The following is a 24,176-nucleotide window of genomic DNA, read 5'->3' on the forward strand; positions in this document are numbered from 1 at the left end:
CGGTTTGCCGGAGGCTTGTCTTGTCAAGGCATGACCATAAGGCTGACCGGTTGTGGGTTCTGCCAGTATGGGAACACAAACCCCGGTTTTATCGGGGTACCCTCTTTGACCATTCGACCTAGTGCATATTTGGATCCATAGTGACCATTCCAAACTAGGACAGGTTGCTTACCCGTTTATAGGTTGTTTGAAAACGCTGTGTGCGTAGTGAAACCCTAACTCCTGACAAAATAGGACAGGGAAACCCTACCCCAACATAGGGGTGTTTTGGCTCTCACTTATCTGTTACGTGCTTTAGAGTGCGTCTCTATAGGAATGCATGTATCAGTATATGAGTTTGGGCATCAGGCCTGCGGGCATCAGTTCAGTATTGTCAGTATCAGGCCTGCGGGCATCAGTTCAGTACATGAGTTTGGGCATCAGGCCTGCGGGCGTCAGCTCAGTATTATGGGTATCAGGCCTGCGGGCATCAGCCAGTATTTGAGAATTAGTTATCTGCGGGTATCAGATTCTGTTTTAGGGGACAGTAATACAGGGATAATAATCAGTGTTTGAGGACAGTGTGTATTCAGCTTATTGACTGTGTGTTGTTATGCCCGACTGTGTGTCATGCATTTTATTTTAAGCTGTTATGCTGTCCGTTTATCTGTTTATTTATTTCCTTTTCGCTTTATTTATCTTTTGCTAGGTTAGTTCTAGCACAATTGCTTCCAACCCAGCAGGCATTCCCCAAGCACTTTGGACACGAGGTCGTCGACTCAATCGATCTGAGGATCTAATCGACGGACAGCCAGTGTTCTATTCCCTACCCCCCGTTACCAAAAGAAAGCCGAAAAAACGCAGTGTGTCAGAACAGAGGTTGTCAGAGCAGTGGGTTACTTCATCAGAGGACTATAGGACTGAGGTCTCAATTACTGCTATAGAAACAGACATACCAGTTAGACAGATGGATCAGCAAAATACATCAGGGATAGAGGCCCTAATGCGCCAGATGCAAGAGAGCATGAGACAGATGCATGATGATGCCGCCCGTCAAATGGAGTTCTCCAAACAGCAGGCCGCGATCATGGCCCAACAGGCCGAACTAATCACCAGACTGCAACAGCAGAATGTGGCATCTGCTTCACACCAAATTCCTCCTCCGGTAGGGGCTCCATTACCTGAGCAAACACCTACTGTTCAGAACGCTCCGCCAAATACCCAGAATGCTGTGCCAAATCTCCAAAATTTACAAGAGGACACGAATCTTCCAACGGGGCCAGCTCCGCCCCCGCTTCCACCACAACTGTCCAAGGTCCATGCACCCAATCACCCAGACTCTCCCTTCGAGTTCGAGGTTGATCATACAGCTCTAAAATTGAGCAAACTTGAGGAGCTCTTCAAGAAATCCCAAGGGGTCAAGGCTATGCCGGATATCGAAGACGGATATACCGAGGAGGCCGTGACACGCCCCGATAGGTTCAAAATGCCACAAATCGACCGCTTTGACGGGTCCGGCGACCCCATGGTCCATCTCCGACTGTTCCCAGACATCTTGCGGCCAATGGGCCTAACACGACCACAGAAGCTTTCACTATTCGGCCGAACCCTGTCGGGCGTGGCCGCCCACTGGTACGCAAAGTTACAAGATGAAGTGAAAAAGAATTGGGATGAAATGGCTGAGGCCTTTGTCGCGCAATATTCGTATAACACTCAGATCGAGATCACAACTCGTGATCTCGAAACGACAAGGCAAGAGCCCAAGGAAACTTTCTCGGACTTTGTAATCCGATGGAGGGCAAAGGCGTCAATGATGACTTTAAGGCCCACTAACAAAGATCAAATCTGGATGATTGTGCGCAATCTCCACCCAAAGTTGATGCAGAGAATGATTGTAGTCCCCTTTCCTACTTTCGCAGATTTACACGAGATGGGGGTGCAAATCGAAGATGCAATGAAACAAGGTCTGTTTGACCACGATAGGGAGCAACCGAGGAGGACTTTCAACCGTAACAACAATGCGGGCCCGAGTGGCGCTGCAAATACAAGAGCCTCGGAAGTCAGTATGGTCACCACCACTGCCCCTCCCCCTTCAAGGCCCACGGCTGCCACACCCTTCTCCGGCGCGTCCGGAAGCAACACACAAACCACCAGATTCCAACCTCGAGGCCAAAGAACCTTCACCCCATTATATATGCCCCTGTCCAAAGCTCTAGGGGTATTGATCAGGAAAAAGCATTTGAAACCCCTGGAGCCGAAGCCACTACCGAATCCACTCCCTCCCTCTCATGACCCAGCAAAGTACTGCGCGTATCACCAACAACACGGTCACGACATCGACCGTTGTTTCAGATTGCGTCATGAGATCCAAGATCTTATCGACAAACAGGTGATCGCGCCTCCCGATAAACCCAATGTCACAACCAACCCTCTCCCACCACATAACCAAGCTCCCCCTCCCAATAGAATCAATTTTATCCAAACTGGGGTCGCATCTTACGATCCCAGTATCTATATCACCCCATCCCACCTACCCAAGCCGGAGGTGTTCCTCCTCGATTGCACTGACTTCTTGTGCATGGTGGACATCTCCAAAACCCAACCAGAGCTGACGGTGGTGGCCATCGGAGATGGGGAAGAGCAAACTTCGGGAGAGAATGGGGTTGTTGAATCCGGGACCGGACAGAGTTTTGCTGGGGGAGCCTATGATCCGAGCGAGTATATCCTATCAACAAGCCAGATTGGGTTGGGCATAGAATTGCCAGAGACAGGAGAGCTATGCATGATCCGGGGGGATGGATCTGGGTTAGGGGCAGATGATCTGACAGCCGTAGAGGAGGACTTTGCCAACCTGCAATTTTTCGATGACCAGGAACCGGGGGATGCGTCAATCAACTGGTTCGACTATGAGGAATCGGCGGAGGCCACTGGATGGCTCGAGGATCAAGCAGATGAAGTGGGGGAAGCCCAACCAGAACAGAGCCCGGCAGGGGCAGGAGTATCAGTTGTGGCCGGAAGTCAAGTTGTATCGCCGGAGAGCGCCGGTGTTAAGAATTCCGCTCGAGACTTGGGCATTATGGATACAGGAATTGTTGAACAACCAGTTGTACTGATGCAGCTGGAACGAGAAAAGTTTGAGGATGCCAAGAGAATTAGGAAAGCTAAGGGCCCTGAGGGGACTGAAAGTGCTGTGTGCACGAAGATAGAGAATGCTGCGAGCATGTGGACAGGAAGTACTGCGAGTGCAACTAAACCGGAGCCAGACAGGTGTCTGTTGGCTGCCGACGGAATGTGGTGGGAAGACGATGACTTATGTCTTTCCCACACGGATGAAGACTGGGGAAATAATCAACCGGATGACACTTGGTACCTCGATGAGGTTGACCATATGACGAGAAGTGGGCGGTACTTCAAACCCCCACACCTGGACCAACCCGAGGCATCCGGGAAGGATAGAGAAGCGGAGAAACAGAAGGAGAAGCAGATTGAAGAGGAAGCTGTGCTGAAACAGTTAAAAAAGATACAAGCAGACATCTCCATCTGGGGACTACTAATGGCATCACGAGTACATAGGGAAGCTGTCCTGTCTGCTATGGACAAGTCCAAACTCTCCACAGACACCACGCCTGAACAGCTGGTTGGGCTGGTTTTTCCGGGAGGAGGTTCCCCGGCATTAACCTTTTCGGACAAGGAACTACCGACTGAGGGCACAAATCATAACAAACCTCTCTATATTTCTGTGGAATGTAGAGATAAGTGGATACCGGTGGTACTTGTTGATGCCGGGTCTGCGATTAATGTCTGCCCGACCAGAACGGCATATGCAATCGGGTTGAAGCCCGTGGACTTCGTCCCAACTACTCAAGTGATCAGAGCATACGACAATACCAGCAGAGAAGTGATGGGGACTGTTAAAATTCAAACCAAGGTTGGTCCAGGACAACACAGCATTGAATTTCATATCTTGGACGTTCCCGCAACCTTTAACCTACTTTTGGGGCGACCGTGGTTGCACCAGGTCAAAGCAGTCTCTTCCACTTTACATCAGATGCTAAAGTACCCTCACGGGAAAGGGGTAACGATCGTTTTTGGAATTCATCAATCCATCCGCCGCCGGAAGTGTCCACACCTGTCTTGGAGATCGAGCACGGCACGGAGGATGTGTTTTTGTCGGGGTTCACTTTGGCCGAGGCTCGAGTGGTGCAGAATGTCATGGCTGTGAATGAGGGTATGTACGTCAGTGCTCAATCTGTCTACCTCATGAACAAGCTACAACATATCCCCGGAATGGGATTAGGAAGAAGCGGCCGGAAGGGCGTCGCGGTATTGGCCGAAGTGCCACACAACCCTCACACCTTTGGACTGGGTTATCTGCCCACCAAAGAGGACTGGGTGAGAAAAGGGAAAGAAATGGCCGGAAGGGCCAGAGCAAAGAAGGCTGGGAAGCCATTTGAGTTAATGCATAGGCCCATCTGGGGCACCCTAAACGGACGCTTCGTCCGGGAGGGGGAAGACTTTCCATTCTGCGGCTTCCCAGAACCATGGCTGAACGCGGAGAAGAAGCGCGTGCCTGGTTTCAAAATCTTCTTCGATTTACAATTACCTGGGGATGACGTTGCCGAAGCGCAGACAGACCCACCAACTGAGGTTGAGCAGTGTAAAGCAGTAGATTCTGGGAGCACCGAGCTTGAAATGGGGGTAGCACTGGCTTGTCTACTTTCAGATCCTCCGATCAACCAAGAGTGCTTGGGGGATAACTCTTCGGTTTCTATGATTGGAGATGAAATAGCTGTGGGCTTTCCAGCGCCGATCTTGGATGCATCTATCGCACCTTCTTTCATCTGGCAATATGAAGAAGGCTTTTTATCTAGCAGCTCCGGGTCAGGTAGTGAGCCGGAATCTGATTCCACCGAATCTTGTGCGTCGGAATCAGATTCCAGCTCGACTGAGTCTGAGTCCGGTATTCCTGGGGGTGATAACCCAGATGCCACAGTCCTGTCTAGGTCGTCATTTTCATTTTCTTTTGAGTCTGTTGTAACAGAGGAATCTGACGACTTGGAAATATTTAATGAGAATGATGTGGATGTGGTTTCTGAGTATTTTTCTGTGCCTTTGATTTATTGCTTAAATCAGGATTTTCAAAATTTTGATGAAAACAACGAGGGAGAAATTCCCCCAGTTTTGCAACGGTTAATTGATCAAGAGCAGGAAAGATTTGTTAAACCCTTAATGGATGAAATCACTACTGTGAATGTTGGTACTGAGAAGGACCCGCGGCTGGTCCAGATCGGGTCCACGTTGTCTTCGGAGGAACGCGAGCGCCTAGTCGCTTTATTAAAAGATTTCAAAGATGTTTTCGCGTGGTCCTACGAAGACATGCCTGGAATCGATCCTGAGATTGTACAGCACCGGATCCCTCTTGATCCCGAGGCCCGCCCTGTCAAACAGAAACTCAGAAGGATCCGCCCGGACTGGGCTCTCAAAATTAAGGAAGAAGTCACCAAGCAAATTGACGCAGGGTTCCTGCTGGTGTCCGAATACCCAACTTGGTTGGCCAACATTGTTCCGGTGCCAAAGAAGGATGGCAGAATTCGGGTCTGTGTAGACTTCAGAGATTTGAACAGGGCCAGCCCGAAGGACGACTTTCCCTTGCCACACATTGATGAATTGGTGGATTTCACGGCAGGACACGCCTTGCTTTCGTTTATGGATGGCTTCTCAGGCTATAATCAGATAGTAATGGCACCCGAAGACCGAGAGAAGACTGCGTTCACTACCCCGTGGGGTACATATTGTTATAGAGTGATGCCATTCGGGTTGAAGAATGCTGGAGCTACTTATCAACGGGCAGCAACTACAATATTGCATGATATGATCCATAAAGAGGTCGAGGTGTATGTGGACGACATGATTGTCAAGTCCATAGAAAGAGAATGCCACTACACCGCCTTACAAAAATTCTTTCAAAGGATCAGAGAGTTTCGGCTGCGATTGAATCCCCAGAAGTGCACGTTTGGTGTTACAGCAGGGAAGATGCTAGGGTTTCTGATTACACAAAGGGGCATCGAGGTCGACCCTTCCAAAATCAAGGCCATCTTAGAAATGCCACCACCAAGGACTGAAAAGGAGGTGCGAGGCTTTCTGGGTAAAGTGCAATTCATAAGACGGTTTATCTCTAAATTAACCTTGACTTGTGAACCACTTTTTGGTCTCCTGAAGAAAGGAAAGAAATTCCAATGGGACGGCCGATGTCAAGCAGCTTTTGAGCAGATCATAGAATATCTACAGAACCCGCCCGTGTTGTCACCACCAGAGCCGGGGAGACCGTTGATATTGTACCTTTCGGTAACAGAGACTACCATGGGCTGCATGCTCGCGCAGGAGTCAGAAGACAAAGTGGAAAGGGCCATCTACTATCTGAGCAAAAAGATGCTGGATTACGAGACCCGCTATACACCGCTGGAGAAGGCTTGTTTGGCCTTGGTATGGGCTACCAGGAAGCTGCGACACTACCTGTTAGCTCACTCTGTAATGTTGGTTTCACGTATGGATCCCATCAAATATCTTTTCGAGAAACCAGCACTTACGGGTAGGCTAGCTCGTTGGCTGCTGTTGCTCTCCGAATTTGATTTGAAGTATGTAACGCGCAAGTCAGTAAAGGGAAGAGCGGTGGCAGAGTTCCTTGCCGACCACCCGGTTGAGGGGGATGAAGCGTTTGAGTACCTATTCCCAGATGAAACCATTCTGCACGTCGAAGATGAAACTTGGACGATGTACTTTGATGGAGCGTCAAACCAGTATGGGTATGGGATAGGGGTGTTGCTGATAGCACCTGACGATTCCCGTATCCCTTTAGCATTCAAGCTCCGGTTCAAAGTCTCGAACAATGAAGCAGAGTATGAGGCATGTATTGCTGGCCTGGAAGCAGCCCTAGAACTAGGGGCAAGGCGATTGGACGTCATTGGGGACTCAAACCTTGTTGTGTCTCAAGCAAAAGGTGATTGGAAAGTCAAGGAGGAAAGGATGATAATTTACCACAAAACCTTGGATTTGTTAATTCCTCGGTTTGAGAAGCTAAATTTCACCCACCTCGTAAGAGAGAACAACAGGTTCGCAGATTCACTAGCAACTCTATCTTCCATGATAGACATCCCGTCCGGAGTCCGGATGCGTCTAGTCATTATTGATCAAAAGTTTGCGCCAGCATACGAGTCGATTTCCGCTATAGATGAGGCTCAAGACGGCAACCCCTGGTATTACGACATCTGGAACTTCTTGGAAAAGGAGACATATCCACTAGGGGCAAATGCCAAGGATAAGAGGGCCATCAGAAGAATGGCTGCTCAGTTCATCATCTGCGGGGGTAAGCTATACAAAAGGGGTCATCTGGGAATGCATAAGCTCTGTGTAGAAGCTGAAGAGTCGAAGCGCCTGATGGAGGCCATCCATGGAGGGGAGTGCGGTGCACACATGAATGGAGTAATGCTGGCCAGAAAAATCCTCAGACAGGGCTACTACTGGTCAACCATGGAGGAGGATTGTATTAGTTTTGTTCGGCGACGCCACAAGTGTCAAATTCATGCAAACCGCATGAACATCCCGCCGTCAAAGCTTTACAACATGACTTCGCCATGGCCTTTTTCAGTTTGGGGAATTGATGTGATAGGAGCTGTTACCCCAAAGGGGTCAAACGGGCATGAGTTTATCCTAGTAGCGATAGATTATTTCACAAAATGGGTCGAGGCCCAATCATACGCGGTGTTGAAGGCGTCGCACGTCGCAAAGTTCATCAGAAACAACATCATCTGTCGCTACGGGGTGCCAAACGAGATAATTTCAGATAATGGTTCCCACTTCAAGAAAGAAGTGATAGACTTGTTGGAAAAATACAATGTGGCTTTCCATAAGTCATCTACATACCGGCCGCAAACCAACGGAGCAGTTGAGGCCGCCAACAAGAATATCAAGCATATACTGCAGAAGATGGTGGGAACCTACCGAGATTGGCCAGACAAGCTGCCATTTGCTCTGTGGGGCTACAGGACTTCAATCAGAACTTCTACTGGAGCGACTCCGTATTCATTGGTCTATGGAATGGAGGCTGTTCTACCCATCGAGATTGAGGTTCCGTCGTTACGAGTATTGGCTGAATGCCAAATAGCCGAAGCAGATTGGCAGCAAAGCAGATTCGAAGAACTCATGCTCTTTGATGAAAGAAGACTGAAAGCACTGTACCACATCCAAGGCTATCAACGCAGAATTGCCCGGGCTTTCAACAAGAAGGTTAAGTCCAGGAATCTGAAAGAAGGAGATTTGGTGCTCAAAGACAACCAAGCTCCCATCCACGACCCAAGGGGCAAGTTCAAACCCAATTGGACTGGTCTTTACATCATCAAAGCTATCTGGTCAGGTGGAGCTGTGGTTCTGATGGATCTAGATGGCTTGGAGTTCTCACAACCGATCAATATGGACAAGTTGAAGAAATATTACCCTTGAGAGGCTCGCTAGGCCGAAAACCCGAAAGGGCGACCTAGGCAAAAGTCAGAGTACAAAAAATTAGAAAATATAAAAACTGAGCTCGCAAGGTTGAAACCCGCAAAGGGCGGCCTTGGCAAAAGTTAGAGCGCAAAAGGAGAGTGAAAATACTCGAGTGAACCTTGGCCTGAACTACGTAAGGCTTGATTCCCATCTTTGGGATACGTAGGCAACTTCACCTTGAAGTTCAGCCATAAACTTTTCCCCGATCAACTCTGTCCACTTCGATCATCTCAGTCATCTTTATCCATCAGCATTTATCGCGATCTCCGGTACAGTGCTATTATGACTAGGGGCAACTTTCCGTTGCCGCGACGGTGCAAAGTTACTCAGACTAGGGGCAACTTTCCAGTTGCAGGGATCTGGGGTTGTGCATCTCAGTGACAGATCTTCGGCATGTCCAGTTCTGATCCACATCGAAAATAGTTTTGAAACGTTTTAATAAAAGTCGACTTTGTTCAAATTAATCTTTCTACGACTAAGTCCATTTTTGGACCAAAGCGGAAAATTTTCAGTACCACAACCTTCAATTTCATTGATTTCAAAACAGAGTTCTCCTGCTCTTATATATAATCAAGGTTGCTTTTTTGTTACATTCATAAAGAAAAGTTGAAAATGCTAAATAAGCAATAAATTTGGGGCATAGTTGAATCAAGTATCTCTACGTCCCCTCCCAGAGCTGGACGAAGCATCTGATGCCAAGCTAAGCCCAACCTGTGCCTCCTCGTTGAGCCAATCTAAGCACTCATCGGACAAAGTGCAACTGAAAGTGGAAGCAGGGGCCAGGAGCTCTCTAGTCCTCCATGCTGTGGCATATCGGGCAAGCTGTGCACCCCGGATCGGGAAAGCAGCTGGGTACTCAATCCCCTCCGGTGGGCAAGTCTGATCATGACCAAACTGACGCAGGAACCGGAACGGAAAATAGAATACGCAATGGGTTAGACCAATCAATTGGATCCCAATCAGCCGGGACATACTATAGCTCATTGCCAGGAGGTTGAGCCAAGGACAACGCCAAGCAATGCGGTCTGCGGACAAATTGCACATCCAATCAAACCACCACCTTTCGTCAAAAGCATTGACTAGGCGTTGCCGAAAGAAATAGCCTCGAGCTGAATAGGTCGGGCAAGAGTCCACAACCTGCAACTTGTCCATTAACCATACCTGGGGGAGGGATGGAAAATGAGAGAATAAAGAACAGAGAGATGTACGATGAGAGAAAAGTAAGACAAGGGTTTTGTGAGAAAAACCGAGCCTGAGGGTCGAGTGATGTGAGCAAATATATCTGTAAGGTTGGGTGGGAAACATTACCTGCAGCAGCAGTGGACTCCCAGCAAACCTAGTCGCCTCCCGGCGATAGACAGAATCTAAACCCATCAGCGTCTCGGCCAAGGTCATAGCGATGCAGCTCTTTCCCTCTCTCAAGCCTTGGGAAACTTCAATCAGGCGAATGTTAGCTCCGCCAAAGCCCGAGGAAAGCAGAAAGTGAGACAACAAACACAAGCAGAGGGCGTGCTGCCGGAAACCCTGCCAATAATGGTTGCTGCGGTCACCGGCGTCGGAAAAACGATGGATCAAGCCGAGGATGTCCAGTTCCCCACTGCAGATCAGAGATCGAGCATCATGCGCCGTGAGCCCACACATCCGCCCTAAAGCCTGGGCATGGCCAAAACGGAGCTGGGGCAAGATCACTTCAGAACATTCAGACTCCATCAAAACCTGAAAATCTTCGAAAGTGGGACATACCTCTTGGCCGCCGAAGCTAAAAACGTGCGTCACTGGGTTCCAGAACCTTGCCGCGGCATGGAGGAAAGGGAGCTGTAGCGGAGTACGGCTCAGCGTGAATAGTGCATTCAAACCGAAACCCCGGAAGTTCAGCTTTTCCGAGCCATCTAGAGAAGAGATCCAAGATGTGAGATTTTCCGCGAGAAACGCCTCCATCTTTGTGCAAAACTAAGATGAAATGAATGTTCCCGAAGTTGAGGCTTTTATAGAGGGAAAAACACTATTCACGGGGACACGTGTCAAAAACTAAGTGGCTGCAGGAATAAGTGGCCGGCCGGCCACCTTTTCTGGCTGGCCGGCCATTCTCTTTTTCAAAAACTGGCCGGCCGGCTCCGACTCTCCATAAAATTGGCCGGCCGGCTCCCAAAGGTGGCCGGCAATGCTCCAGTGTATCTCCTTGGCCTCGTTTTACCCTTCAAGGGAAAGTTTCAAGCATTTCCATGCAACGGGAGAGTCAAAGGTCTTCATTTCCCTCTGTTTCGGATGCGTCCCAGTGCCCAGATCGTCCGAAGTACACTCTGTTGTTGCCGAGTTTTGTTTATCGAGTTGTTGTTTTGATTATCGAGTTATTGTTTTGCTTATTGAGTTGTTTGTCGAGCGGACGTGTTTCGTATTTTCGAGTCATTGCTCTCTGTTTAAACAATCTTTATTTAAGTCTTGTTTATTTACGTTGTCAACACTGTTGCATTTTGTTTATCGAGTTGTAAACTTGCTAAAGGTTCTGTTATATCTTAGTAAGTTGAGTTGCTTAGTTTGTTGCGTCGGTTCACTACCTGACTTGGTGATTACACAATGCACATTCCCATTCAATTTCATTTTTGTGCAAAATAAAATGATGTGATACGATGCTAAAAGTTTAAAATACAAACACCTTTTCAAAAGTTGTTTCATTCCATCATGTTTTACAACGAACAAAGGTACAAGTTTTACAAAAAATAAAACTGCCTAACAATGTGCAAAGTGCTACAAACTACTAGCAAAAGAAAAATAAAGCAGGAAACAGCAGCATCAATGTCCTCGGGAGCGGGAATGAGAAGCACTCCTCATCCTCTTCTGCGGGACAACCTCTGCACCATCATCATCATCCGGGTCGGAGCTGTCATCCTCAGAATCCCCCTCGGCCTCACCTCTGTTCCCTGAACCAAGACCGGAGCCCCCCTCCTCAGCAGATGTCTCTGACTGGTGGTCGGTAACCTCCTCCTCCTCCTCCTCCTCAGGCTCTACCTCTACAACGCGTGCCCTACGTCTGCGGGAGGACCCTCCTCGAGCTCCTCGAAAAGGCCTGGATGGCCCAGCTCCTCGAAAAGGCCTGGATAGCCCAGCTCCCTAAGAAGGCCCAGATGGCCCAGCTCCGTAAAAAGGCCCAGGTGGCCCAGCTCCCCAAGGAGGCCCAGGTGGCCCGGCCTGCGGCTGAGCATATACAGGAGGCATCTGAAAATGAAAAGTTCCATACATCAGTTCAAAATATGAAAATCAGATACGAGTACAGTATGTGAGTGGGGTGTGTGTCGGATGTGCTCTACAATACAGAAGAATGCTCAAAACCAGTGTGTCATCAGGAGTGTGATAAATGCAAGAAAAATGAACGGTACCTGCACACCCATAACGGATAGGTGTGTCTCTCTCCGAAGAACCATGCCCTCAAGTGCGGCCATCACCCCGAGAATCTCGTCCACATACTCAGCCGGAGGCTGCAGATACAAAGGCAAAACTATCAGTAAAGGAATGAATGTCTAAGTACTCGACTGATAAATCAAAGCTATAAATCATACCGGTGGTGAATCAGGATCCCTGACATATCTATGGTCAGGAAGTGGAGGCTCTAGCGGAATCGGGTAAGGAGTCCCAAAACGCCATCCCGTCAACTCGGACGGCATGTCCGGCCATCCAGGATGAGGATAAGTCGGAGTAATCGGAAGAACCGGTCTACCCCTACCTCTAGATGTACCAGCCCCGCTGGTGGAAGGAGCGTCTGCAACCCGAGCCCGGGCCTGGCCCGAGGATGACATACCAGCAGGCCTCGTCATCGGGGTACGAGCTCCCGTCAATGGAGGCATCAAATATGTATGACGGTAAGTGCCGTAATCCCCCTCCTCGAGATATGTAAAGCATCGCTACCCAGCATAGCGCCGACTACCTCCGAGAAAGAGAGCATGTCAGCAGTACGCATACTGACTGGGGGTACTGCGGGAGGATCCTGAGAAAGATACCCCCATACCTGACGCAGAAAGCGTTCCCCCAGAAACCATGCCCTGCCAACTGGTCCTTCGAGCAGAACCCTGTACTGGGAGGTGCCCGATCCTCCGGGATACTGGAATCGGAGACCATCACCCAAGGGCACCCAAGGCTGCCATGTGATCTGCGGATAACAAATACATAAGCCAATCAGAAATCGGGAATATACAGAGCAAAGCAAAGATGAAAATGAAAAGAACTGAAAGTTCTGAAATACCTCTGACTGTCGCACAGTGTCAAAATACTGTCGCAGATAAATGAGAGTCTCTCGGGGTCTCGGCCGGTACGGGCCCTCGAATACCAGTGAATAAGGGGTCATGAGAGGCCCTGCCACCTCCAACTCTGGGGCTAATGCTGGGAAGTATACGTAGACCCATAGCTGAGAAAAGCAGTGCAGAATGTAAGTACAAAGTGCTGAGAGCAAAATACAGACTGTAAAGTGCGCTGTGTATGCAATGTACAAGTAATGAAGAGCAGAAATGTAAATCAAGGGGACAGAAAAGTACCTCCCAGGCTCTCCAATAACCGCCAAGTAAGTCTCCCCGCCCGCGGGAGGTCGCGCTCATATAGTAGTAAAGGGTAGCCAGGCCGGCGCCACCCCAGTCATATCGACTGACCTGTGATAGGTCAACCAGAGCGCTCAGCAGGTATAGCCCGACTGTGTTCCCTCTATCGGCGAACAGGGTAGTCCCGAAGAGGAACAAAAGGAAACCACGGGCGTACTGCTCCGTCTCCTCAGGAGTCTCGGGCACCATCTCCGCCTGCCGGAAGTGGGAAGAGAACCAAGTATATCGGACTCTCCCAGAAACCCTGTCAACAGGCGGGCGAGCCCCTAGCAGATATGTCCAAGCGGCCTCCCACTCGCCCATGTCCTCGTCATAGGGGATGGACCAACCTCCTATGTCCAGGCCGGTCAACACAGCGAAGTCTAGAGGGGTCATAGTCATGTCCCCGGTGGTAGAGAAATGAAAGGAGTTGGTGGTGTCCCACCATCTCTCTACCAATGCCGCCATCAGTGTCCTCCTGGCAGGACAATGTGACAACCCAATGCAGAAGGCCCCGAACCCTGCCAAGTCTACTAAATCTCAGACACCCTCCGGGAGCTCAGCGTACCAGTCCCGCGCGGCGGTGGAACCATACCCCCGTACACTGCGAGAACCAACCTGCATTCAGAATGAATACATGTGTCAATAATGGAAAGTTTAGGCTGTGTGCCGATGAAATGAAATGGGTTGTGTGCCGATGAAGTGAAATAGGTTGCGTGCTAATGAAATGAAATGGGCTGTGTGCCGATGAAGTGAAATAAGCTGCATGCAAATAAAACGAATGAGCCGTGTGTTCAGAAGTGAAGTGTACGAACTGTGTGTTCAGTATAAGCTACTTTCAACTAGTGTGGGCTGTGTGTTCACTATCAATCTGGGCTACGTGTTCAGGAAATTTAAGTTTGGGCTGCGTGTTCAACTTTCAATCAGTGTGGGCTGTGTGTTCACTATCAATCTGGGCTGCGTGTTCAGGAAATTTAAGTTTGGGCTGCGTGTTCAACTTACAACTAGTGTGGGCTGTGTGTTCACTATCAATCTGGGCTGCATGTTCAGGAAATTTAAGTTTGGGCTGCGTGTTCAACTTTCAACTAGTGTGGGCTGCGTGTTCACTATCAATCTGGGCTGCGTGTTCAGGAAATTTAAGTTTGGGCTGTGTGTTCAACTTTCAACTAGTGTGGGCTGCGTGTTCACTATCAATCTGGGCTGCGTGTTCAGGAAATTTAAGTTTGGGCTGCGTGTTCAACTTTCAATCAGTGTGGGCTGCGTGTTTACTACCAATCTGGGCTGCGTGTTCAGGAAATTTAAGTTTGGGCTGCGTGTTCAACTTGCAATCAGTGTGGGCTGCGTGTTCACTACCAATCTGGGCTGCGTATTCAGGAAATTAAAGTTTGGGCTACGTGTTCGCTATAAATCTGGGCTGCGTGTTCAGGAAATTAAAATTTGGGCTGCGTGTTCAACTCTCAATTAGTGTGGGCTGCGTGTTCACTATCAATCTGGGCTGCGTGTTCAGAAAATCGGAGTTTGGGCTGTGCGTTCTACTCTAAGTCAGTGAGTGTTGTGTGTTCACTTTCAAATTCGGGCTGTGTGTTCGACAAATCAGAGTGTGAGCCGTGTGTTCATTTCTTAACTAATGTGCGCCGTGCGTTCGCAATCAATTAATGAGCCGAGCGTTCAAAAATTCAAGTGTTTAAGCTATATATTTAGGATGCAAATAAAGTGCTATGTCATAAGCTAAACTGTGTGTTCAAGCATAGCAAAGGCACGAAATGTACAAAAAATGCAGAAAATGAAGTAAATACCTCTCGGGCCTCATGGGAGAGGTGATGCTCCGGCTCTCGGAGAAGCAGATCCCCGGGTGCTCACTCATCAAAATCAGTGAAATGACGGAAAACGGCACGAGGAAGGACATGTGCTGGCGGAGCGTACCTCCGGGAATAAAAGGTCGGACCCTCGGGGGCAAAGTCATGGGATCAAAATCGTCCCCGGCACCCGGAAAGCCTCCACCATGAGGAGAATGACCCGCCATTTTCAGAAAATTTGTAAAAGGAGCAAAAATGAGCGAAAATGAGCCAAAATTGGAGAAAGTCAACAAAAGTCAACTCTCGGGAAATGAAAAAGTCAACAAAAGTCAACTCCTGAGAAAATCTTCCAAATATTGAGACAAACTCACCTCAAGTAGCGGAAATGAGAAAAGAAGCTCCGAAACCAAAATTTAATCAGTTCAAAGTGCTTGAAACTGAATATTTTTGCGGAAACAACTTGTGTGGGGCGTTGGAAAACGCGTATGGAACTCAGATCTGGAGAAGAAAGTGGTGTAGGAGGCAAGAGAAGAGAAGATCTCGGCTGCATTATATAGGCTCAAAATCTTGGGATGAAGGAGCATGAAGAAAGGAGGTGAAAGGACCAAAATGCCCTCGGATTTGGGCAGATGGCTGGCCGGCCACCTTTTCTAGCCAGCCAGCCATTTCCGTTTTGGAAAACCGGCCGGCCAGCCATTCTCTTTTTGTAAAACCAGCCGGCCACCTCCCATCCCTCATAAAACTGGCCGGCCATGTTCCCCACATGCCCACCTAGCTCTCTGCAAATTTTGAGGAAGATTGGAGTTCCCGGGACCTGAAAAAGTTCAAGAAAAGTACACTTCCGGTCGCGAAATTGCTCCGCCGGAACTTCAGTTTCCAGTTCTGACATGTGTCTCATCATTATTCATCAAAATCAAGATGTATCCTTTTGAATATGTTGCGGTCTTTCCAGGAAATCGAATCGAAGGCCGTCATCGAAGTCGCCTTCGCCGAAACACGCGTTTCCTTGCTCGTCATTTCGTAACAAACGGGCACCATGATTTATGCTCGTTTTGCACTATCATACACATAACTTGCATTCTTATGAGCATACTTGCGTTATTATGCACATTTCTTGATATTGCCATACCTCTGCGCTTGAGCATGCGTTGTCACGCACTTTCCTTTCTCGCATCACGATGCATTCACTCGCCGGCACTGCGTGTGTCAGACTTTCAGAATCACATTAAAAACATGTTGGTAGCATATTGTACTTGTTGAAATTCCTCTCTTTTACAGGCACGATATTGTATGTACGGTTCAATTGAGGCTGGTGCGACCAGACGAATCGCGCAGGTATCGTATCTTCTCCGTGTGAGACGTGGCGGGGATTGAATAATCCTCCGCATTCTTAACTGCATGAAATGTAGTTGTTGCTTTGCATTCTTGCTTAAAACTGTTGCATCTATTTGCGAATACTTGCTTCATTACAGCTTGCTGCATTTGCATGATCATTGAGTTATGTTCGGCTTCTTGCATATCGCTTTGCATTTTGCCCCCCCTGCCTGCGGGCCTGCCTGCGGGCACATCTCTGTTTACTTTGTACGTTTGTCTAAGTCTTCGGCCTTGTCAAGAATGGGTCGTCTCTGGGCTTTGACATTCACTCCCGTCACTTGTGACTTTCGAGTTCTGTCAAAGAGGGGCGACTGTAGACACCCCATTTTTGACCGACCTTAAGACTCAGACGTCACCAATTGAGCGCTTGGTGATATTACATAATGTGCTCGTTCAGAAGTCTCAGAGTCGCGGCCGTGAGCCCTGCCTCCGGATTTCTGAACCCTCTTCTGTACCTTGCCTCGGTTTGCGAACCAGACTCGGTTTTCTGTGTTTCTTTTCCTGAGAGGAGGGAGAGGTCCCGTAGACCATCTCTCAGTGGCCGTAGGCTACATTTCGTGGCCGTAGGCCATTTTGCCCATTTCGGAGTCCGGTTTCCGGTTTTTCGGAATCGTTGGCCGCGTGCCTCGGTTCGGGACCACCTAACCATCTCCGTTTGCCCCGGTTTCTGGCATACCTCCTATTTACTCCCTTTTGAGGGACACTGGGGTCTGAGAAACCCACTTCGTGGCCGAATGCCACTTTCGGTGCTTAACAGCCCATTTTCGGGACCCCGAACTGCGCGTTTTGGCCCCCGAACATTCGTTTTGCAACGGTTTTCGTTCATTTTTGGCAGGTACCTCTGTTTTAGCACCGGGAAGGTCACTGAAGGGTGGGAGGCCAGTAATTGTTGCAGCAACCAGTTATATATCCTCCGACGCCCTCCGACGCCCGTTTTTCACACTTCCGGGCTAATGTTGAACACCTTGGGGCCACTTTCTTGAACTTTGAACCACATATCTGTGATGTACACACTTGGGAGGATCCTAAAAGTTAGTGGCCGGCCAGTATTTCAACTTGACCCTTTTGACCCCCTCCTTCCGGGCTAATGTTGAACAGCCTAGGCCCTTTTTCTTGAATTTTGAACCATAGGGTTGTGTTGTACACACATGGGAGGACCCTAAAAAGTGGTGGCCGGCCACTATTTCAACTTGACCCTTTTGACCCCTAGCCGGCCGGCTAGGGGAGGTGGCCGGCCGGCCACCTGGAGCTCCAAAAAGGGGCCGGCCATGTTCCTCTCAATATCCACTTTACAGCTGTATAGCTGTTTCCCCCAGAAAATATCCCAATCCGGGGGATATTTTGTGGGGGAAAACTTGCCTAATTTTCCCCCACCTTTGCCCCTCCTTTACTCCCTCTTTTTTTGTCCTTATAACCAGCAGGTGATATCACATTTAGGGGTTAGAAAAAATTGCTTCAAGCCTTGATACACTTATCTCACTCCATCTCTCTCATTTTCCTTGAAAATTCCTAAGCTACACCTCATTTTCTTCATCACCACCAAGCTCTACCACCACCACTCCATTCCCGTAGCAAGGGGAGGAATTACAGCAGCTAAGAGGCAACAAATTTGGTCCAAGAAGCAACAAAAGTATTGATCTTCAAGGGTGAGTCCATTTTCCCTCTTTTCTAGTTCATTTTTGCACCATTTCTTAGCCATATATCCTTTTTGCTTTGAGCTCCGACCAAAACTGAAAAGGTCATTTTTTTGAGCCCTTTTTCACTTTTTATTAAGGGCTCAACCCTGTTTGAGCCCCCCATCTTGCACTTGCTTCAATGTCTTCCTTAAATGCCATTTTCTTGCATGCTTTGGCAGCCTATCATGCTTCGGTTTTTGGCCTTTTTACAGTACTAAAAATAGTCTTATTTTGGTCCATTCTTCATGTTTTATTAAGGGCCTTTCATGTTTTGGGACCTCCATATGCTACTTCATGTTATATCCCTCCTTGGTCCCCTTTTCTTGCATGCTTTGGCAGCCCATTATTCTTTCATTTTTGGGCGTTTTACAGAACTAAAAACAGACTTATTTTGAGCCCCTCTTCAACATTGAAGAAGGGCTCAACACTGTTTGAGACCTCCATGCTACACTTGCCTTTATATTCCCACTTTGGTCGCCATTTTTGCATGCTTTGGCAGCCTATCATGCTTCGGTTTTTGGCCTTTTTACAGTACTAAAAATAGTCTTATTTTGGTCCATTCTTCATATTTCATTAAGGGTCTTTGGCCGTTTGTGGAATATTTTGTATACTTTGTGTTATAGCCTCTTTTGAGCCTCATTTTGCATTGCATTTCTAGCATGTTTGTATACTGTTTTGGGGTTTTTACAGTTCTATAAATATGCATATTTTTGGTCCCTCTTCAATGTTGTAGAAGGGAATTTTTCAGTTTGGGCTTTGCATGTACCACTTGCCTCTTTGGCCACCTTTTGGCCCCTTTTCTTGCATAAGAGCTTAGCCATATCTATGTTTGTTTTTAGGGTTTTTACAGTTCTGTAAAGTGGGTTATTTTTGGCCCCTCTTCAATGTTGTCGAAGGGCCCTAACCTATTTGGAGTTAGCAGCTGTGCGTTGCTTCATAATCTCATGTTTAGGGCCATTTTTGCATGGCATTGTTGCCCTATCTTTGCTTGTTGTTTGGCCATGATTTGTACTGAGAAAATTCTTATTTTGAGGCTGCCTTGCTTCTGTATTTTCATCTTGTGTACCAATTATGCGTGCTTTGTATAGCCGTAGTTCATTCTATGCGCCTAATTTGCATTTCGGGAGAAATTCCATGCATCGGGTGTGTTTTCGCCTCATTTCGGGGCTGTTTGCCCCCATATTTCATTGCTGAAAATCCATTAGCATGTTTGCATGCCATTTCCATGCCATTGCATTGCATATACCATTGCCTCAGTTTGCGTGCCCGTGTGCGCGCATTTCAAGGCACTTCATTTTCATCTACCGGCCTCTTATGTGAGTGTGGCTGAGGCTCTCTCATGTTAGTATAAGTCCATGTTGCATTCTATGTGCCATTTTTGCCATATTGCATTGCATATACCATTGTCTCGGTTTGCGTGCCCGTGTGCACGCATTTCGAGGCACTTCATTTTCATCTACCGGCCTCTTATGTGAGTGTGGCTGAGGCTCTCTCATGTTAGTATAAGTCCATGTTGCATTCTATATGCCATTTTTGCCATATTGCATTGCATATGCCATTGCCTCGGTTTGCGTGTCCGTGTGCACGCATTTCGAGGCACTTCATTTTCATCCATCGGCATCCTATGTGAGTGTGGCTGAGGCTCTCTCATGTTGATATAAGCCCATATCATAATTTCATTTCATTTGCATTGCGTATGTCATTGCCTCGGTTTGCGTGCCCTTGTGCACGCATTTTGAGGCACCTCATTTTTACAGCATAGTGCATACTAGGTTGTATCTTAGATCGCATTATGTCATTGCCTCGATTTGCGTGCCCGTGTGCACGCATTTCGAGGCATCTCATTTTTACAGCATAGTGCATGCTAGGTTGTATCTTAGATCGCATTCTGTCATTTTCTCGGTTTGTGTGCCCGTGTGCACGCATTTCGAGGCATCTCATTTTTACAGCATAGTACATACTAGGTTGTATCTTAGATCGCATTCTGTCATTTTTTCGGTTTGCGTGCCCGTGTGCATGCATTTCGAGGCATGTCATTCCATAGCATTGTGTATGTTAGGATTGTATCTTAGTTGCATTTCATGCATGTCATGCATATTGCATCGTGTCCGGAAGAGGAGTTAGCCCGGGCACGGGAAACGAGGTGCATTTCGTACTCCAAGTGACGGAATGTATCTCAATTCCCTAGTCACCGACACTCCAGATCATCCATGATGGAGTTAGGTTCTTGTTGTGTTTACACGTGCATTCATTCTATATTAAGTTGCACATTTCGACTCCTCTGCCATCATGCATCGATATGCGTGATTGGTGGCACGAGGATCGAGGCATGCCTATATCTGTGAAAATACATTGCTTTGCTCCCTTTCTGCTCTCTGTTGCAGCAAAATGAAGAATCAGCAACTTTTCGTAGCTTGGCACGCGTTTCAAGAATAACTGCTAAACAGAGGCTAATTGGGGCATCCCGGTGGATTTTCGCGCAAGACAACCCGAACATGCATCATCCATCAGAAGCAAGGCAGTCCTTGGCTTGCATGCCAGTTTTATTTATTTCCTTAGTTGATTTGTTAATTAATTAGGAATTTGTATATTATTCGGACTGTAATATTTGGACTGTAATATTCTTTTATTCGGGACTGTATATTTATTCGGACCCTCTGCGCGAGGGCACAACTGTAATAAGTGTGCGTGTGTGTGTTGTATGTCTTCCAACCCCACGTCTTTCTCCCTTTTATTTATCCGCTTATGATGGTTAGATTAGGGCATATTTCAATTAGCATACAGTATGATAGCATGTTTGCATCATTCATCTGTTTTTGCATGCACCGGGCTCGGCGCATCATACTAACTGCATTTGTATTTTTCAATTCTAAATTGAATACATGATAATTGTAGCATCTCATATGCCATGTTTAGAATAGCCGAGCCTGCTATAGTTGCATTTTGCATGTGTTGCATTAGGCATTTCTGTATACTTAGGATTCATGCATGATTTCTAATGAGTTTCTATTTTGGCTTGAAGTACTCGGTAAGTTTTATGCTTTAGCATCCTTGCATGCCTGTGAGTGACTGCCATGAATAGCATGCTTACTATGAGGCTAATTGCTTATGTGATATAACTGTCTGAATGCCTGTGGGTGAAGGTTGAGTTATCTGGATTGGAATGAATCATCAAATGTTTGTTTTAAACCCGCTAGGTAGTGGCAACACCATCTTTCATAAGCCCACCTGAGGGTGGCAAAATCTGCATTTTAAGCCTACCTGCGAGTAGCAAACCTTTTTTTTTCAAACAAACAAACATGAAATGTTTTGTTCCAATTCAGGCGACTCAGTCTATACTTGTATGCTGTGCACATCACATAGTAACCTAGGCTAATAACCGGAATAAGAACATGCAATGTTTTCAAAAGTAGATATCATGGTTAGTAGAGGCCGGTCTATGACCGGGCGAGCGGGGGTGCTCACGAAGTGACCTTCCCCAATCGTACCCAAGTTCCCGAGCCGAGGCAACTTTGGTGATGACGGACACGTGGCCTTTGGCACCGAGTCAGGGTTTCCTAAATTTCCCAAAATAAAATATTTAGGTGGCGACTCTGTATCTGGCAAAGCAGTCCATGTTTGGCACTTCTTTCAAAAATCTGTTTTCTCAAAACGATTTGCCAGATTTGGGCTCTTTGGTTCAGATTTAGAACCTTGACTACAAATCGAGTCCGAGCTGTAGCGAGGTCCCCCGCGGGCTGGTTACAGATATCCAATACAGTAGTGGTGCCAAAAAAGAATGGAAAATGGCGTGTCTGCGTGGACTACAAAACAGTCAACAAGGCGTGCCCAAAAGACAGCTTTCCCCTACCACGGATAGACCAACTGGTAGACCTAACGGCAAGACACAATCGACTTAGCTTTCTTGATGCGTACAGAGGTTACCATCAGATTGCTGTGTATGAACCAGACCAGGAGGTCACATCCTTTACAACGCCAAGAGGACTGTATTGCTACAAGGTCATGCCCTTTGGCCTAAAAAACGCGGGGGCAACATTCCAGCGGATGATCACTAAGATGTTCGAACCATTGTTAGGTAGAACAATGGAGGCTTACATCGATGATATGGTAGTCAAAAGCAAGGATGAGAATAACCATCTCAGGGACCTAGGTGATATGTTTCAGATCCTAAAGAAGCACGAGTTGTGCCTTAATGCATCTAAGTGTGCATTCGGCGTAGGATCAGGCAAATTCCTAGGTTTTCTGGTGACCAACCGAGGTATAGAGGAAGACCTTTCTTAGATCAAAGCAATTCAGGATCTAGAGAGGCCCAACTCAGTAAAAGAAGTACAGCATCTCACCGGTATGGCAGCCGTGCTAAACTGGTTCATAAGTCGGTCGTCAGACAGATGTCGACCATTTTTTTAAGCATTAAAGGCCAAGTTTGAGTGGGATGAAGAATGCGACCGCGCCCTAGAAAGTTTGAAGGAATACATGTCTTCTCCACCGCTGCTAGTGACCCCAATACCTGGAGAAGAACTATTTTTGTACCTGGCAGTCTCACAGCATGCAATTAGCGCAGTGTTGGTCCAAGTGGAAGGAATCCAACATCTGCCCATCTTTTATGTCAGCAAGACATTTCTGGGCGCAGAAACCAGGTACTTACCATTGGAAAAACTGGCCTTAGCCTTGATGATGGCCTCAAGGAAATTGTCGCACTACTTTCATGCCCACACCATAATCGTCCTCACAGTTTTTCCATTAAAAGCTTTGTTTGAGAGGGCGAACTTTTCTGAGCGATTCTTGAAGTGGGCAGTAGAGCTAGGACAGTTTGACATCAAGTTTCAACCCAGAACCACAATAAAAGCCCAAGCTTTGGCAGACTTTGTCGCAGAATTCACACTAGGAAGTCATCACGTCTACCCAATTGACTTAACGGGTACAACCGAAATAGGGATAGAAAGTGGCACCGGAATAGCGTAACCCCTAATACAGGATACCCAGCCACATCCCAAGACAGACCAGAGTGAACAAAGGGAGGGAGAAACAAATAATGCTGCACCAAGCAAAAACCCATCAACAAATAAAGACTTGGTACAATCAGATAGCGAGGGGCAAATAGTAAGTGTGGACTTTGAAGAAAACACCAGCAACACTCAGGACCCCAAGGCATCATCCGATCCCTCCACCTGTTGGAAGCTATTCGTTGGAGAGATGTGGAAGCTCTTTGTGGATGGAGCATCTGTAGACACCCCATTTTTTACCGTCCTCAAGACTTGGACGTCACTGTTTGAACACTCGGTGATCATCCATGTTTGTGTTCGTCCTGAGTTCTCGGAGGTCTCGGCCACGCGCCTTGCCTCGAGACCTCTCGACTTGCCTGTTTTGTGTTTGGTTTTGCACCAAACACTTGTTGTTTTGCTTCTGAGGGTAGGGAATGGCTTGTTGGCCATCCCCACACCTCACCGACCATGGCTTGAGGCCACCGGCCATGTTTTGTTTCCACCGGCCATTCTTTATGGTCGGCCGACCATTGTTTTGGTCAATTTGTCATTTTGGCTGGCCAATCACTGTTCATCTGCTTTTGGCAGATATTTTATGCCAGTTGTGATAGCTGGCATCCACAATGCACCCCCTTCATACACGTGTATGGAGGGATTTCCCTCTTGCTTAGCTTGTTTTGTAAGCTTTGCAAGAGTGAATCTCTATAAAGGGAAGGCTTCTCCTCCCTCCTAAAAGGTTCCAAAAAAGTTCCAGAGAGGGTTTGAGATTAGGGTTTAGGATTTGTATCTCTCTATCTCTATATCTCCCTCCATTTCACTCTTGTGTGTGTATAAGGTGTATTTGTTCTTAGTTTTGCACTAGGACACCTAGTATCACACCTTACCTTGGTTGCTGAGGTGCCAAAGGGTTGTTTTTGAAGTTTTTGAGTGGATTTATGCTTGGAAAGGCTGCTGGAGCCTTGTTCTTGAAGGTGGTCTACAAGGGTGAGATTCTTGCTTTTTATTCCCCATTTTTGCATAAGCCTTTTGCCTATCTTGCATCTATTTTTGAGCTTAGTCTATAACTGATAAAAGTTCTGATTTTACTTGCTTAAAATAGTTGTTTAAGTCTCTTTGGTGTTTGGGGTTATTTACCCCCTCTTAGGCCTTGTTTTGTCTCATTTTGTGCTATTTTTGGTGAGCTCCGGGACCACCTTGTATTGGCCTCCTCACCACTGAAATCCCTCTCCTTGTTGTCTTCAAAACTTGTCATTTTAGCCTCATGTGTGA

This window comes from Camellia sinensis, chromosome 3 (assembly GCF_055761805.1).
Source record: "Camellia sinensis isolate YWXY chromosome 3, ASM5576180v1, whole genome shotgun sequence".
NCBI lineage: Eukaryota > Viridiplantae > Streptophyta > Magnoliopsida > Ericales > Theaceae > Camellia > Camellia sinensis.